Genomic DNA, 17,947 nt, shown 5'->3' with positions numbered 1-17,947 from the left:
AGTGCCATTGTACAAAGGCAAAGGGGATAAGAGTGAGTGCTCAAATTACAGAGGTATAAGTTTGTTGAGTATTCCTGGTAAATTATATGGGAGGGTATTGATTGAGAGGGTGAAGGCATGTACAGAGCATCAGATTGGGGAAGAGCAGTGTGGTTTCAGAAGTGGTAGAGGATGTGTGGATCAGGTGTTTGCTTTGAAGAATGTATGTGAGAAATACTTAGAAAAGCAAATGGATTTGTATGTAGCATTTATGGATCTGGAGAAGGCATATGATAGAGTTGATAGAGATGCTCTGTGGAAGGTATTAAGAATATATGGTGTGGGAGGAAAGTTGTTAGAAGCAGTGAAAAGTTTTTATCGAGGATGTAAGGCATGTGTACGTGTAGGAAGAGAGGAAAGTGATTGGTTCTCAGTGAATGTAGGTTTGCGGCAGGGGTGTGTGATGTCTCCATGGTTGTTTAATTTGTTTATGGATGGGGTTGTTAGGGAGGTAAATGCAAGAGTTTTGGAAAGAGGGGCAAGTATGAAGTCTGTTGGGGATGAGAGAGCTTGGGAAGTGAGTCAGTTGTTGTTCGCTGATGATACAGCGCTGGTGGCTGATTCATGTGAGAAACTGCAGAAGCTGGTGACTGAGTTTGGTAAAGTGTGTGGAAGAAGAAAGTTAAGAGTAAATGTGAATAAGAGCAAGGTTATTAGGTACAGTAGGGTTGAGGGTCAAGTCAATTGGGAGGTGAGTTTGAATGGAGAAAAACTGGAGGAAGTGAAGTGTTTTAGATATCTGGGAGTGGATCTGGCAGCAGATGGAACCATGGAAACGGAAGTGGATCATAGGGTGGGGGAGGGGGCGAAAATTCTGGGGGCCTTGAAGAATATGTGGAAGTCGAGAACATTATCTCGGAAAGCAAAAATGGGTATGTTTGAAGGAATAGTGGTTCCAACAATGTTGTATGGTTGCGAGGCGTGGGCTATGGATAGAGTTGTGCGCAGGAGGATGGATGTGCTGGAAATGAGATGTTTGAGGACAATGTGTGGTGTGAGGTGGTTTGATCGAGTGAGTAACGTAAGGGTAAGAGAGATGTGTGGAAATAAAAAGAGCGTGGTTGAGAGAGCAGAAGAGGGTGTTTTGAAGTGGTTTGGGCACATGGAGAGAATGAGTGAGGAAAGATTGACCAAGAGGATATATGTGTCGGAGGTGGAGGGAACGAGGAGAAGAGGGAGACCAAATTGGAGGTGGAAAGATGGAGTGAAAAAGATTTTTTGTGATCGGGGCCTGAACATGCAGGAGGGTGAAAGGAGGGCAAGGAATAGAGTGAATTGGAGCGATGTGGTATACCGGGGTTGATGTGCTGTCAGTGGATTGAATCAAGGCATGTGAAGCGTCTGGGGTAAACCATGGAAAGCTGTGTAGGTATGTATATTTGCGTGTGTGGACGTATGTATATATATGTGTATGGGGGGGGTTGGGCCATTTCTTTCGTCTGTTTCCTAGCGCTACCTCGCAAACGCGGGAGACAGCGACAAAGTATAATAAAAAAAAAATAAATACATTTCAATGTATACATATATACATACATACACATACATATATACACATGTACATAATTCATACTTGCCGCCTTCATTCATTCCCGTCGCCATGCCAACACACATGAAATGACAGCCCCCTCCCCCCTCACATGTGCGACGTAGCACTAGGAAAAGACAACAAAGGCCCCATTCGTTCACACTCAGTCTCTTGTTGTCATGTATAATGCACCAAAACCACAGATCCCTTTCTACATCCAGGCCCCAAAAAACTTTCCATGGTTTACCCCAGATGCTTCACATGCCCTGGTTCAGTCCACTGACAGCACGACGACCCTAGTATACCACATCGTTCCAATTCGCTCTATTCCTTGCATGCCTTTCACCCTCCCGCATGTTTAGGCCCCGATCGCTCAAAACCATTTTCACTCCATCCTTCCACCTCCAATTTGGTCTCCCACTTCTCCTCGTTCCCTCCACCACTGACACATATGTCCTCTTGGTCAATCTTTCCTCACTCATTCTCTCCATGTGACCAAACCATTTCAAAACACCCTCTTCTGCTCTCTCAACCACACTCTTTATATGACCACACATATCTCTTACCCTTTCATTACTTACTCGATCAAACCACCTCACACCACATATTGTCCTCAGACATCTCATTTCCAACACATCCACCCTCCTTCGCACAACCCTATCTATAGCCCACACCTCACAACCATAGAACACTGTTGGTACCACTATTCCTTCAAACATACCCATTTTTACACTACAAGACAATTTTCTCGCCTTACACATATTTTTCAACGCTCCCAGAACTTTCGCCCCCTCCCCCAGCCTGTGACTCACTTCCATGGTTCCATCCGATGCCAAATCCACTCCCAAATATCTAAAACACTTCACTTCCTCCAGTTTTTCTCCATTCAAACTTACCTCCCAATTGACTTGTCCCTCAACCCAACTGTACCTAATAACCTTGCTCTTATTCACAGTTACTCTCAGCTTTCTTCTTTTGCACACTTTACCAAACTCAGTCACCAGCTTCTACAGGTTCTCACCCGAATCAGCTACCAGCGCTGTATCATCAGCGAACAACAGCTGACTCACTTTCCAGGCCCTCTCATCCACAACAGACAGCCGACTTACCACTCCCTCCAAAACTCTTGCATTCACCTCCCTAACAACCTCATCCATAAACAAATTAAACAACCATGGAGACATCACGCATCCCTGCCGCAAACCGACATTAACTGAGAACCAATCACTTTCCTCTCTTCCTACTCGTACACATGCCTTACATCCTTGGTAATAACTTTTCATTGCTTCAAGCAACTTGCCTCCCACACCATATATTCTTAATACCTTCCACAGAGCATCTCTATCAACTCTTTATCATATGCCTTCTCCGGATCCATAAATGCTACATACAAATCCATTTGTTTTTCTAAGTATTTCTCACATACATTCTTCAAAGCAAACACCTGATCCACACATACTCTACCACTTCTGAAACCATACTGCTCTTCCCCAATCTGATGCTCTGTACATGCCTTCACCCTCTCAATCAATATCCTCCCATATAATTTCCCAGGAATACTCAACAAACTTATACCTCTGTAATTTGAACACTCATCTACATCCCCTTTGCCTTTGTACAATGGCACTATGCATGCATTCCACCAATCCTCAGGCACTTCCTCATGAGCCATAGATAAATTGAATATTCTCACCAACCAGTCAACAACACAGTCACCCCCCTTTTTTAATAAATTCCACTGCAATACCATCCAAACCTGCTGCCTTGCCGGCTTTCATCTTCAGCAAAGTTTTCACTACCTCTTCTCTGTTTACCAAACCATTCTCTCTGACCCTCTCACTTCGCACAACACCGACCAAAATACCCTATATCTGCCACTCTATCATCAAACACATTCAACAAACCTTCAAAATACTCACTCCATCTCCTTCTCACATCACCACTTCTTGTTATTACCTCCCCATTAGGCCCCTTCACCGATGTTCCCATTTGTTCTCTTATCTCACGCATCTTATTTACCTCCTTCCAAAACATCTTTTTATCCTCCCTAAAATTTAATACACTCACCCCAACTCTCATTTTCCCTCTTTTTCACCTCTTGCACCTTTCTCTTGACCTCTTGCCTCTTTCTTTTATACATCTCCCACTCATTTGCATTATTTCCCAGCAAAAATCGTCCAAATGCCTCTCTCTTCTCTTTTACTAATAATCTTACTTCTTCATCCCACCACTCACTACCCTTTCTAATCTGCCCACCTCCCACGCTTCTCATGCCACAAGCATCTTTTGGGCAAGTCATCACTGCTCCCCTAAATACATCCCATTCCTCCCTCAATCCCTTACGTCCTTTGCTCTCACCTTTTACCATTCTGTACTCAGTCTCTCCTGGTACTTCCTCACACAAGTCTCCTTCTCAAGCTCACATACTCTCACCACTCTTTTCACCCTAACATTCCCTCTTCTTTTCTGAAAACCTCTACAAATCTTCACCTTTGCCTCCACAAGATAATGATCAGACATCCATCCAGTTGCACCTCTCAGCACATGAACATCCAAAAGTCTCTCTTTCATGCGCCTATCAATTAACATGTAATCCAATAATGCTCTCTGGCTATCTCTCCTACTTACATACGCATTCTTATGTATGTCTCTTTTTAAACCAGGTATTCCCACTCACCAGTCCTTTTTCAGCACACAAGTCTACGAGCTCTTCACCATTTCCATTTACAACACTGAACATCCCATGTACACCAAATATTCCCTCAACTGCCACATTACTCACCTTTGCATTCAAATCACCCATCACTATAACAAGGTCTTGTGCATCAAAACTGCAAACACACTCACTCAGCTGCTCCCAAAACACTTGCCTCACGTGATCTTTCTTCTCATGACCAGGTCCATAGGCACCAATAATCACCCATCTCTCTCCATCCACTTTTAGTTTTACCCATATCAATCTAGAGTTTACTCTTACACTCTATCACATACTCCCACCACTCCTGTTTCAGGAGTAGTGCTACTCCTTCCCTTGCTCTTGTCCTCTCACCAACCCCTGACTTTACTCCCACGACATTCCCAAACCTATCTTCCCCTTTACTCTTGAGCTTCATTTCACTCAGAGCCAAAACATCCAGGTTCCTTTCCTCAAACATACAACCTATCTCACCTTTTTTCTCATCTTGGTTACATCCACACACATTTAGACACCTCAATCTGAGCCTTTGAGGAGGATGAGCACTCCCTGTGCGACTCGTTCTGTTTCCCCTTTTAGAAAGTTGAAATACAAGGAGGGGAGGGTTTCTAGCCCCCCCGCTCCAGTCCCCTTTAATCACCTTCTACAACACGTGGGGAATGTGTGGGAAATATTCTTTCTCTCCTATCCCTAGGATGTGATGACTACATCTTCAAGAAAAAACCTTTATATTGCTCCTTCTACTCTTACCTTAAGAAAGTGATAAAAAAATCAAGAGGATTCCACTCCTCAAGCTCATATGCCTCTTAGCTTCTCTATACAATATTCAACTGAATGGGTAGAATGCTTTCACTTTAACATTATATACAAAAACAAAAACAAATATATTTCTTGTGGGAAATATAGAGAATAGGTTCTAACTATATCACAAAATGTTGAACCATGAGTTAACAAAGGTATGTGGAGAATATTCTGCATGTACAAGAGTTTCGGAAAGAGGGGCAAGTATGAAGTCTGTTGTGGATGAGAGAGCTTGGGAAGTGAGTCAGTTGTTGTTCGCTGATGATACAGCGCTGGTGGCTGATTCATGTGAGAAACTGCAGAAGCTGGTGACTGAGTTTGGTAAAGTGTGTGGAAGAAGAAAGTTAAGAGTAAATGTGAATAAGAGCAAGGTTATTAGGTACAGTAGGGTTGAGGGTCAAGTCAATTGGGAGGTGAGTTTGAATGGAGAAAAACTGGAGGAAGTGAAGTGTTTTAGATATCTGGGAGTGGATCTGGCAGCAGATGGAACCATGGAAACGGAAGTGGATCATAGGGTGGGGGAGGGGGCGAAAATTCTGGGGGCCTTGAAGAATATGTGGAAGTCGAGAACATTATCTCGGAAAGCAAAAATGGGTATGTTTGAAGGAATAGTGGTTCCAACAATGTTGTATGGTTGCGAGGCGTGGGCTATGGATAGAGTTGTGCGCAGGAGGATGGATGTGCTGGAAATGAGATGTTTGAGGACAATGTGTGGTGTGAGGTGGTTTGATCGAGTGAGTAACGTAAGGGTAAGAGAGATGTGTGGAAATAAAAAGAGCGTGGTTGAGAGAGCAGAAGAGGGTGTTTTGAAGTGGTTTGGGCACATGGAGAGAATGAGTGAGGAAAGATTGACCAAGAGGATATATGTGTCGGAGGTGGAGGGAACGAGGAGAAGAGGGAGACCAAATTGGAGGTGGAAAGATGGAGTGAAAAAGATTTTTTGTGATCGGGGCCTGAACATGCAGGAGGGTGAAAGGAGGGCAAGGAATAGAGTGAATTGGAGCGATGTGGTATACCGGGGTTGATGTGCTGTCAGTGGATTGAATCAAGGCATGTGAAGCGTCTGGGGTAAACCATGGAAAGCTGTGTAGGTATGTATATTTGCGTGTGTGGACGTATGTATATATATGTGTATGGGGGGGGTTGGGCCATTTCTTTCGTCTGTTTCCTAGCGCTACCTCGCAAACGCGGGAGACAGCGACAAAGTATAATAAAAAAAAAATAAATACATTTCAATGTATACATATATACATACATACACATACATATATACACATGTACATAATTCATACTTGCCGCCTTCATTCATTCCCGTCGCCATGCCAACACACATGAAATGACAGCCCCCTCCCCCCTCACATGTGCGACGTAGCACTAGGAAAAGACAACAAAGGCCCCATTCGTTCACACTCAGTCTCTTGTTGTCATGTATAATGCACCAAAACCACAGATCCCTTTCTACATCCAGGCCCCAAAAAACTTTCCATGGTTTACCCCAGATGCTTCACATGCCCTGGTTCAGTCCACTGACAGCACGACGACCCTAGTATACCACATCGTTCCAATTCGCTCTATTCCTTGCATGCCTTTCACCCTCCCGCATGTTTAGGCCCCGATCGCTCAAAACCATTTTCACTCCATCCTTCCACCTCCAATTTGGTCTCCCACTTCTCCTCGTTCCCTCCACCACTGACACATATGTCCTCTTGGTCAATCTTTCCTCACTCATTCTCTCCATGTGACCAAACCATTTCAAAACACCCTCTTCTGCTCTCTCAACCACACTCTTTATATGACCACACATATCTCTTACCCTTTCATTACTTACTCGATCAAACCACCTCACACCACATATTGTCCTCAGACATCTCATTTCCAACACATCCACCCTCCTTCGCACAACCCTATCTATAGCCCACACCTCACAACCATAGAACACTGTTGGTACCACTATTCCTTCAAACATACCCATTTTTACACTACAAGACAATTTTCTCGCCTTACACATATTTTTCAACGCTCCCAGAACTTTCGCCCCCTCCCCCAGCCTGTGACTCACTTCCATGGTTCCATCCGATGCCAAATCCACTCCCAAATATCTAAAACACTTCACTTCCTCCAGTTTTTCTCCATTCAAACTTACCTCCCAATTGACTTGTCCCTCAACCCAACTGTACCTAATAACCTTGCTCTTATTCACAGTTACTCTCAGCTTTCTTCTTTTGCACACTTTACCAAACTCAGTCACCAGCTTCTACAGGTTCTCACCCGAATCAGCTACCAGCGCTGTATCATCAGCGAACAACAGCTGACTCACTTTCCAGGCCCTCTCATCCACAACAGACAGCCGACTTACCACTCCCTCCAAAACTCTTGCATTCACCTCCCTAACAACCTCATCCATAAACAAATTAAACAACCATGGAGACATCACGCATCCCTGCCGCAAACCGACATTAACTGAGAACCAATCACTTTCCTCTCTTCCTACTCGTACACATGCCTTACATCCTTGGTAATAACTTTTCATTGCTTCAAGCAACTTGCCTCCCACACCATATATTCTTAATACCTTCCACAGAGCATCTCTATCAACTCTTTATCATATGCCTTCTCCGGATCCATAAATGCTACATACAAATCCATTTGTTTTTCTAAGTATTTCTCACATACATTCTTCAAAGCAAACACCTGATCCACACATACTCTACCACTTCTGAAACCATACTGCTCTTCCCCAATCTGATGCTCTGTACATGCCTTCACCCTCTCAATCAATATCCTCCCATATAATTTCCCAGGAATACTCAACAAACTTATACCTCTGTAATTTGAACACTCATCTACATCCCCTTTGCCTTTGTACAATGGCACTATGCATGCATTCCACCAATCCTCAGGCACTTCCTCATGAGCCATAGATAAATTGAATATTCTCACCAACCAGTCAACAACACAGTCACCCCCCTTTTTTAATAAATTCCACTGCAATACCATCCAAACCTGCTGCCTTGCCGGCTTTCATCTTCAGCAAAGTTTTCACTACCTCTTCTCTGTTTACCAAACCATTCTCTCTGACCCTCTCACTTCGCACAACACCGACCAAAATACCCTATATCTGCCACTCTATCATCAAACACATTCAACAAACCTTCAAAATACTCACTCCATCTCCTTCTCACATCACCACTTCTTGTTATTACCTCCCCATTAGGCCCCTTCACCGATGTTCCCATTTGTTCTCTTATCTCACGCATCTTATTTACCTCCTTCCAAAACATCTTTTTATCCTCCCTAAAATTTAATACACTCACCCCAACTCTCATTTTCCCTCTTTTTCACCTCTTGCACCTTTCTCTTGACCTCTTGCCTCTTTCTTTTATACATCTCCCACTCATTTGCATTATTTCCCAGCAAAAATCGTCCAAATGCCTCTCTCTTCTCTTTTACTAATAATCTTACTTCTTCATCCCACCACTCACTACCCTTTCTAATCTGCCCACCTCCCACGCTTCTCATGCCACAAGCATCTTTTGGGCAAGTCATCACTGCTCCCCTAAATACATCCCATTCCTCCCTCAATCCCCTTACGTCCTTTGCTCTCACCTTTTACCATTCTGTACTCAGTCTCTCCTGGTACTTCCTCACACAAGTCTCCTTCTCAAGCTCACATACTCTCACCACTCTTTTCACCCTAACATTCCCTCTTCTTTTCTGAAAACCTCTACAAATCTTCACCTTTGCCTCCACAAGATAATGATCAGACATCCATCCAGTTGCACCTCTCAGCACATGAACATCCAAAAGTCTCTCTTTCATGCGCCTATCAATTAACATGTAATCCAATAATGCTCTCTGGCTATCTCTCCTACTTACATACGCATTCTTATGTATGTCTCTTTTTAAACCAGGTATTCCCACTCACCAGTCCTTTTTCAGCACACAAGTCTACGAGCTCTTCACCATTTCCATTTACAACACTGAACATCCCATGTACACCAAATATTCCCTCAACTGCCACATTACTCACCTTTGCATTCAAATCACCCATCACTATAACAAGGTCTTGTGCATCAAAACTGCAAACACACTCACTCAGCTGCTCCCAAAACACTTGCCTCACGTGATCTTTCTTCTCATGACCAGGTCCATAGGCACCAATAATCACCCATCTCTCTCCATCCACTTTTAGTTTTACCCATATCAATCTAGAGTTTACTCTTACACTCTATCACATACTCCCACCACTCCTGTTTCAGGAGTAGTGCTACTCCTTCCCTTGCTCTTGTCCTCTCACCAACCCCTGACTTTACTCCCAAGACATTCCCAAACCTATCTTCCCCTTTACTCTTGAGCTTCATTTCACTCAGAGCCAAAACATCCAGGTTCCTTTCCTCAAACATACAACCTATCTCACCTTTTTTCTCATCTTGGTTACATCCACACACATTTAGACACCTCAATCTGAGCCTTTGAGGAGGATGAGCACTCCCTGTGCGACTCGTTCTGTTTCCCCTTTTAGAAAGTTGAAATACAAGGAGGGGAGGGTTTCTAGCCCCCCCGCTCCAGTCCCCTTTAATCACCTTCTACAACACGTGGGGAATGTGTGGGAAATATTCTTTCTCTCCTATCCCTAGGATGTGATGACTACATCTTCAAGAAAAAACCTTTATATTGCTCCTTCTACTCTTACCTTAAGAAAGTGATAAAAAAAATCAAGAGGATTCCACTCCTCAAGCTCATATGCCTCTTAGCTTCTCTATACAATATTCAACTGAATGGGTAGAATGCTTTCACTTTAACATTATATACAAAAACAAAAACAAATATATTTCTTGTGGGAAATATAGAGAATAGGTTCTAACTATATCACAAAATGTTGAACCATGAGTTAACAAAGGTATGTGGAGAATATTCTGCATGTACCAAGAGTTTCGGAAAGTGGGGCAAGTATGAAGTCTGTTGTGGATGAGAGAGCTTGGGAAGTGAGTCAGTTGTTGTTCGCTGATGATACAGCGCTGGTGGCTGATTCATGTGAGAAACTGCAGAAGCTGGTGACTGAGTTTGGTAAAGTGTGTGAAAGAAGAAAGTTAAGAGTAAATGTGAATAAGAGCAAGGTTATTAGGTACAGTAGGGTTGAGGGTCAAGTCAATTGGGAGGTAAGTTTGAATGGAGAAAAACTGGAGGAAGTAAAGTGTTTTAGATATCTGGGAGTGGATCTGGCATCGGATGGAACCATGGAAGCGGAAGTGAATCATAGGGTGGGGGAGGGGGCAAAAATCCTGGGAGCCTTGAAGAATGTGTGGAAGTCGAGAACATTATCTCGGAAAGCAAAAATGGGTATGTTTGAAGGAATAGTGGTTCCAACAATGTTGTATGGTTGCGAGGCGTGGGCTATGGATAGAGTTGTGCACAGGAGGGTGGATGTGCTGGAAATGAGATGTTTGAGGACAATGTGCTGTGTGAGGTGGTTTGATCGAGTAAGTAATGTAAGGGTAAGAGAGATGTGTGGAAATAAAAAGAGTGTGGTTGAGAGAGCAGAAGAGGGTGTTTTGAAATGGTTTGGGCACATGGAGAGAATGAGTGAGGAAAGATTGACCAAGAGGATATATGTGTCGGAGGTGGAGGGAACAAGGAGAAGTGGGAGACCAAATTGGAGGTGGAAAGATGGAGTGAAAAAGATTTTGAGTGATCGGGGCCTGAACATGCAGGAGGGTGAAAGGCGGGCAAGGAATAGAGTGAATTGGAACGATGTGGTATACCTGGGTTGACGTGCTGTCAGTGGATTGAATCAGGGCATGTGAAGCATCTGGGGTAAACCATGGAAAGTTGTGTGGGGCCTGGATGTGGAAAGGGAGCTGTGGTTTCGGGCATTATTGCATGACAGCTAGAGACTGAGTGTGAACGAATGGGGCCTTTGTTGTCTTTTCCTAGCGCTACCTCGCACACATGAGGGGGGGAGGGGGATGGTATTCCATGTGTGGCGATGGGAATGAATAAAGGCAGACTGTGTGAATTGTGTGCATGGGTATATATGTATGTGTCTGTGTGTGTATATATATGTGTACATTGAGATGTATAGGTATGTATATTTGCGTGTGTGGACGTGTATGTATATACATGTGTATGGGGGTGGGTTGGGCCATTTCTTTCGTCTGTTTCCTTGCGCTCCTTGCGCTACCTCGCAAACGCGGGAGACAGCAACAAAGCAAAATAACCAATCTGCCATAAACAAACAAATCTTGAGTATGGGCTTCAGTGATGTAGTAGTTAGCACTAATACATTAGGCATGCCTCAGCCCAAATTCTGGCCATTGCAGTTGGCCTGTACTGGGGTCTGTTCACTAAATGAGAACTTGGCATGGGCTGGGGTGTGTGTATTATAAATCTGTATTATATGAGGAGTTTTACACAAGTGGACCCCCATCATACAACTTTTCAATTTTCTGTATGCTGTCTGCATTTCCATGTCTTCATTCATTTTACTACATTTATCCACCAATCTTACACTGTATGAGTACTGTTTCACACCATTCATTTCAAGTTTCTTGTTTAATTTCATGTTATATCCTCTGGTTGTTCTACCCATTCATCTCTTGAAGTCCTGTTCGCTATCTACATCAACGATCTGTTTTAAAAACCTAAAGGTGTGAGTAATTACCTATGTGTTAAGTATGGGAAAGGAGCTTTACATTCATGGGGCCTCATCTCTTGAATATTATCTACTAGCATACAACTTCTCAAACTTTTGTTAGCTATTTGCACGAACCATGTCATGAGTCATTCTTTCCCACTGACCCAGTTCTATTAAGCTATAAAAGTACTTCTTTACATCTTTTTATTGAGTCTTTTGCTTAATTTAATGCTATGTTCCCTAGTTACTCTATAACTACATCTCTTGAAAAACTGCTCAGTCTAAATCAATCTATTTTCACATTCAAAGGTTGTAATCTGGTCTTCCTAGGTGGGTAAATCTAAAAAGTGCGTGTGCGTGCGTGTGTGTGTGTGTGTGTGTGTGTGTGTGTGTGTGTGTGTGTGTGTGTGTGTGTGTGTGTACATGTGTGCTATCACCTATCTATACAGGAGCGAGTTATACACTCCTGGGGCCCTATCTCTCACACATTCTCCACAATCATACAACTTTTAAAATTTTCCATGCTTTCTGCATTTCCCAAGCCTTCGTTCATTCTATTCCATGCATCCACTCTTATAAAGTGGAAGTACTTCTTAATATCTTTATGAACAAGTTTCTTGGTCAATTTAATTTTGTGTCCTCAGGTTGTTCTATCCCTTCATCTACATCACCATCTGCATCATCAATGTTTTAAAACCTTAATGTTGTCATAGTCATCCTTCACACTTTTCTCTTCCAGGGTAGGCAAATTCAAGGTGTCTAGCCTTTTCCTGTAATTCAGGTTTCTCAACGCCAGTGCTGTCTTTGCTGCTTTCCTCAGAAACTTTTCTATTAGCTCTTTATGCTTTAGGTGCAATAACTAAACTTGAAATGAACATTCCAGTTTTGGCCTTATGTAACATGTGAAAAGCTTGTTAACATTTCCTTATCCATGAACCTAAATGCAATTCTAATAACTATTTGCAAGAAGACAATTGGTCTCCTTAACTGTTATTCTGAGGTGGGAATCTGAAGACAGGTAGGGGATGGTGTCAACTCTCCAGGCTTTTTCACACAGATTCCTGAAGTATGTATAATCATGATGATAATCATATCAAGGCCTTCTTTATCTGTGACCTCCCCTCATTACTTTACATTTACACAGGATTAACTTCATCAAACCATGTATTAGACCAACTTTGGAATGTGTCAAAGTCTCCTTGTATGTTGATGTACTCCAGCTCACTTTCCAATTTCCAGAAAGTACTCCTTCTACCCCTCCATACCCACTATTTTCAATAGTTTCATACCTTGCAAAATGGGTAATTCCTCCAGTTCAATATTTTCTAGAACATCTAAGATTGCAACTTGGGACCTTTCCTGTTCATATTCATTCTACTTTCTTTCCTCTGGTTATGTACCCTCTGAGCCAACTCACCTGTCCTAAAGTGAATCTGCATTCATGATCATATAGTCTAATTCCTTATTCCCTTGTGCCTCTCTCATCTCAGGACACCCTTCATGATCCTTGAATTAATTCCTGTGTTTCTTTTCTATTACCATGCAGCTTTTAACTTTCTGCATGCTCACTGCATTCAAAAGGTTTCCGTTCATTTCAATCTACTCACGCTCCATTGTTATACTGTAAAGCTTCTTAACTCAATTCTTAACAAGTTTTTTGTTTAATTTCATGTTATGTCCTCTCACTGTTCTATCCTTACACCACCTGAAGAACTGTTCACTTTCCAATTCATGAATCTGTTTTACAGACTCAAAGGTTCTGGTCGGGTCATCCCTCACGATTCTCTCTTCCAAGGTGGGGGGTAAGTCTAAGGTCTCTATCCTTTCTCTGTAACATATTTCTCTTCATCCCAGTACCATCTTCGAAGCTATCCTCCAGACATTTTCTGTTAGCTCTACGTACTTCTTTTGGCATGTATTCCTAGTTTCAAATCATCCATTGCAGATACTGCTGAATTAAATATTAGAATATTTTTTTTTCTTTTTTTAATTTTCCAAAAGAGGGAACAGAGAAGGGGGCCAGGTGAGGATTTTCCGTCTAAGGCCCAGTCCTCTGTTCTTAACGCTACCTCGCAAACGCGGGAAATGGCGAATCGTATGAAAAAAAAAAAAAAATCAAGAGAAAATAATAAGAAACTAAAAAAGGACATTATTTTCCACTGGGCTACAGAAAACAACTTACTTTCAATGTGGAAACTTCTAAATTCCCCTATATGGAGAGAGTGAACAAATAAACAAAAAATCAGGAAACAATACCAGAAAGACATAGAAGACATCATATCATGATTGAAAAACATGAAAGACCTTAGAGTAGTAAAGCAATGAAACCACATCTCCCCTTCTACAACTAGACACCACAAATCTTTCCATAATTTACCCCAGACACTTCATATGCACTGGTTCAGTCCACTGACAGCACATCAACCCCTGTATACCACACTGTTTTAATTCACACTATCTCACGCACACCTTTCACCCTCCTGCATGTTCAAGCCCTGATTGCTCAAGATCTTTTACATCCCATCCTTCCATCTCCAACTTGGTCTCCTCGTTCTCCTTGTTCCCTCCTCCTCTGACAAATATATCCTCTTTGTCAACCTTTCTTCACTCATTTTCTCCATATGTCCAAACCCTTTCAGTATGCCATTCTCAACTCTTTCAACCCCCACTATTTTTTATCACAACTATCTTTTACCCTTTCATTGCTTACTTGATCAAACTACCTCACACCACATGTTGTCCTTAAACATTTCATTTTCAGTACCAACCCTCTTCTGCACACTCTTATCTATAGCTCATGCTTCACATCCATATATATTAATGTTGGGTTTACTATAGCTTCAAACATACCAATTTTTGCCCCTACCAAAAAATGATCTCTTTCCACACAATCTTCAAAGCTTTTAGAATCTTTGTCCCCTAAGCCACCCAATGACTTAAACAATCATGGTGAAATCACACACCCTTGCCTCAGACCAACCTTCACTTGGAACCATTCACTATCCTCTCTTCCTACACATACATATCCCTTACACCTTTGGCAAAAACTCCTCACCGCATCTTGCAGCTTTCCTCCCAAACCATATATTCATAAGACCTTCCACAAAGCATCTCTATCAACCCTATCATATGCTTTCTATATATATCCATAAATGCAAGACAAAAATCAACCCATTCCTCCAAGTGTCTCTCACACACACATTCTTCAAAGCAAACATTTCATCCACATATCCTCTAACACTTTTAAAACCACACTGTTCATCTCAAGTTTGATGCTCTGCTCATACCTTCACTCTTTCAATCACTACCCTACCATACAATTTATCAGGTACACTATCTATCTATCTATCTATCTGTATTTCTGATGCCAGTACCCTCCGGGTACCTCTATCATGGTGTGGCCACAGTAAAAGGGTCTCCACTTCACTCTGTCCTTATATGCCTTCCTCGCACACACCATTCCACGCATTCTTCTACTATTTCTCTCCAACCAGTATTCCTCCACACTATTTGCCCATCTCAGACGTGGTCTTCCACTAACACCAACCTCTTTAAATGACCTATTATACACTCTCCTCATGAACTCCCAGTCTTGCAGTCTTTCCACATTCCTAAACCACATCAAAGGATTATGTTTAACTCATTCTACCACTCCACAATTCATTCCCTGCCATACCACATCTCTCATATACCTTTTAATTTCTTTCTTCATTCCATCTAGTCATACCACATGCTCTTTTCAAATAGCTCATTTCCACATCCTGAATTCTTGACCTCAGTGACTCATTCCATGTACATATTTTGATTCCATAGGTCAGGGTTGGGAGGACAATTCTGTCCATTAATCTTCTCGTCACTTCCATCCTTACACCTCTACCCTTCATTATTCTATCAAGGGACCCAATGGCTCTTCTACCTTGTACTGCTCTCCCCCTTATCTCTACTTCCATATCACCACACTTACCCAAGACAACTCCTAGATACTTAGATTCTCTCATTTCTTCCAGTATTCCTCCCCACATATCCACAGCACAATCTATACTTTCAATGTTTCCTTTCAAACACCATTACTTTACTTATACTAGCATTTACTTTCAATCACTTATGCTTACACACATCATAAAAAGACACTTACAATCTTCTGCAACTCCTCTTCACTCTCAGCAAACAACAAAGTACCATCTGCGGCCAGGCTTCCCACCAGCCAGTATATCTCACCACCACACTCTATGTCTGCACCCCTTTTCCCGAGCTCTGCTTTCATATCTCCATGGATCACCCCAGGCGCTTCACTTGCCCTGGTTCAATTCAATGACATCAGGTCGACCCTGGTATACAACATCGTTCCAATTCACTCTATTCATTGCACACCTTTCACCTTCCTGTATGTTCAGGCCCCAATTGCTCAAAATCTTTTTCACTCCATCCTTCCACCTCTAATTTGGTCTCCCACTTCTCCTCGTTCCCTCCACCTCTGACACATATATCCTCTCAGTCAATCTTTCCTCACTCATTCTCTCCATGTGACCAAACCATTTCAATACACCCTCTTCTACTCTCTCAACCACACTCTTTTTTATTACCACACATCTCTCCTACCCTTTCATTACTCACTCGATCAAACCACCCCACACCACACATTGTCCTCAAACATCTCATTTCCAACACATCCACCCTCCTCCGCTCAACCCTATCTATAGCCCGTGCCTCACAGCCATATAACATTGTTGGAACCACTATACCTTCAAACATACCCATTTTTGCTCTCCATGTTAACGTTCTCACCTTCCACAATTTCTTCAATGCTCCTAGAGGCTTCGCCTCCTCCCCCCACCCTGTGACTCACTTCCACTTCAATGTTTCCATCCACAGCTAAATCCACTCCCAGATATCTAAAACACTTCACTTCCTCCAATTTTTCTCCATTCAAACTTACATCCCAATTAACATGTCCCTCAACCCTACTAAACCTAATAACCTTGCTCTTGTTCACATTTACTCTCAACTTTCTCCTTTCACGCACTTTTCCAAACTCAGCCACCAACCTCTGCAGTTTCTCACCCAAATCAGCCACAAGAGCTGTATCATCGGTGAACAACACCTGACTCACTTCCTAGGACCTCTCATCTAGAACAGACTGCATACTTGCCCCTCTCTCCAAAACTCTTTCATTAACTTCCCTAACCACCCCATCCATAAACAAATTAAACAACCATGGGGATATCACACACCTCTGCCGCAGACCGACATTCACTTGGAACCAATCACTCTCCTCTCTTCCTACTCATACACATGCCATACACCCTTGGTAAAAAAATTTTACTACTTCTGGCAACTTACCTCCCACATCAAAACCTTCCACAAAGCATCTCTATCAACCTTATCATATGCCTTCTCCAGATCCATAAATGCTACTTACAAATTCATCAGTTCTTATAAGTGTTTCTCATATAAATTTTTCAAAGCAACCATCTGATCCACACATCCTCTACCAATTCTGAAACCACAATGCTCTTCCCTAATCTGATGCTCTGTACATGCCTTTACCCTCTAAATCAATACCCTCCCATTTAGCTTCCCAGGAATACTCAACAAACTTATACCTCTGTAATTTGAACACTCACCTTTATCCCTTTGCCTTTGTACAATGGCAGTATGCATGCATTCTGCCAATCCTCAGGCACTACACCAAGGCCCATATATACATTGAATATCCTTATCAACCAATCAACAGCACAGTCACCCCCTTTCCAATAAATTCCACTGGAATACTATCCAAACCCACCGCCTTGCCGGATTTCATCTTTTGCAATGATTTCAATACCTCTTCTCTCTTCATCAAATCGTTCTCCCTGACCCTTTCACTTCGCACGCCACCTCAACCAAAACACCCTATATCTGCCACTTTATCATCAAACACATTCAACAAAACCTTCAAAAAATTCATTCCATCACTATCTCTTATCACTTCCTCACTTGCTCCCTTCACCAATGTTCCCGTTTGTTTTCTTGTCTTATGCAAATTATTTACCTCCTTAAAAAAACATCGTTTCATTCTCCCTAAAATCTAATAATACTCTCTCACCCTAACTCTCATCTGTCTTCTTTTTCAACTCTTGCATCTTTCTCTTGACCTCTTGCCGCTTTCTTTCATACATCTAGTCATTTGCACTACTTCCCTGCAAATGTTGTCCATATGCCTCTCTTTTCTCTCTCACTAACAATCTTACTTCTTTATCCCACCACTCACTAC

The 17,947-nt window shown here is 42.3% G+C and overlaps 1 protein-coding gene across 13 annotated transcripts in view; it reads right to left on the bottom strand.

The window, feature by feature from the left end:
- LOC139752964 (TBCC domain-containing protein 1-like) overlaps nucleotides 1-17,947 on the bottom strand; it is a 152,165-nt gene that overhangs the window by 64,185 nt on the left and 70,033 nt on the right. The window lies entirely within an intron of this gene.

This window comes from Panulirus ornatus, chromosome 13 (assembly GCF_036320965.1).
Source record: "Panulirus ornatus isolate Po-2019 chromosome 13, ASM3632096v1, whole genome shotgun sequence".
NCBI lineage: Eukaryota > Metazoa > Arthropoda > Malacostraca > Decapoda > Palinuridae > Panulirus > Panulirus ornatus.
This window is presented reverse-complemented; position numbering and strand designations above follow the sequence as displayed.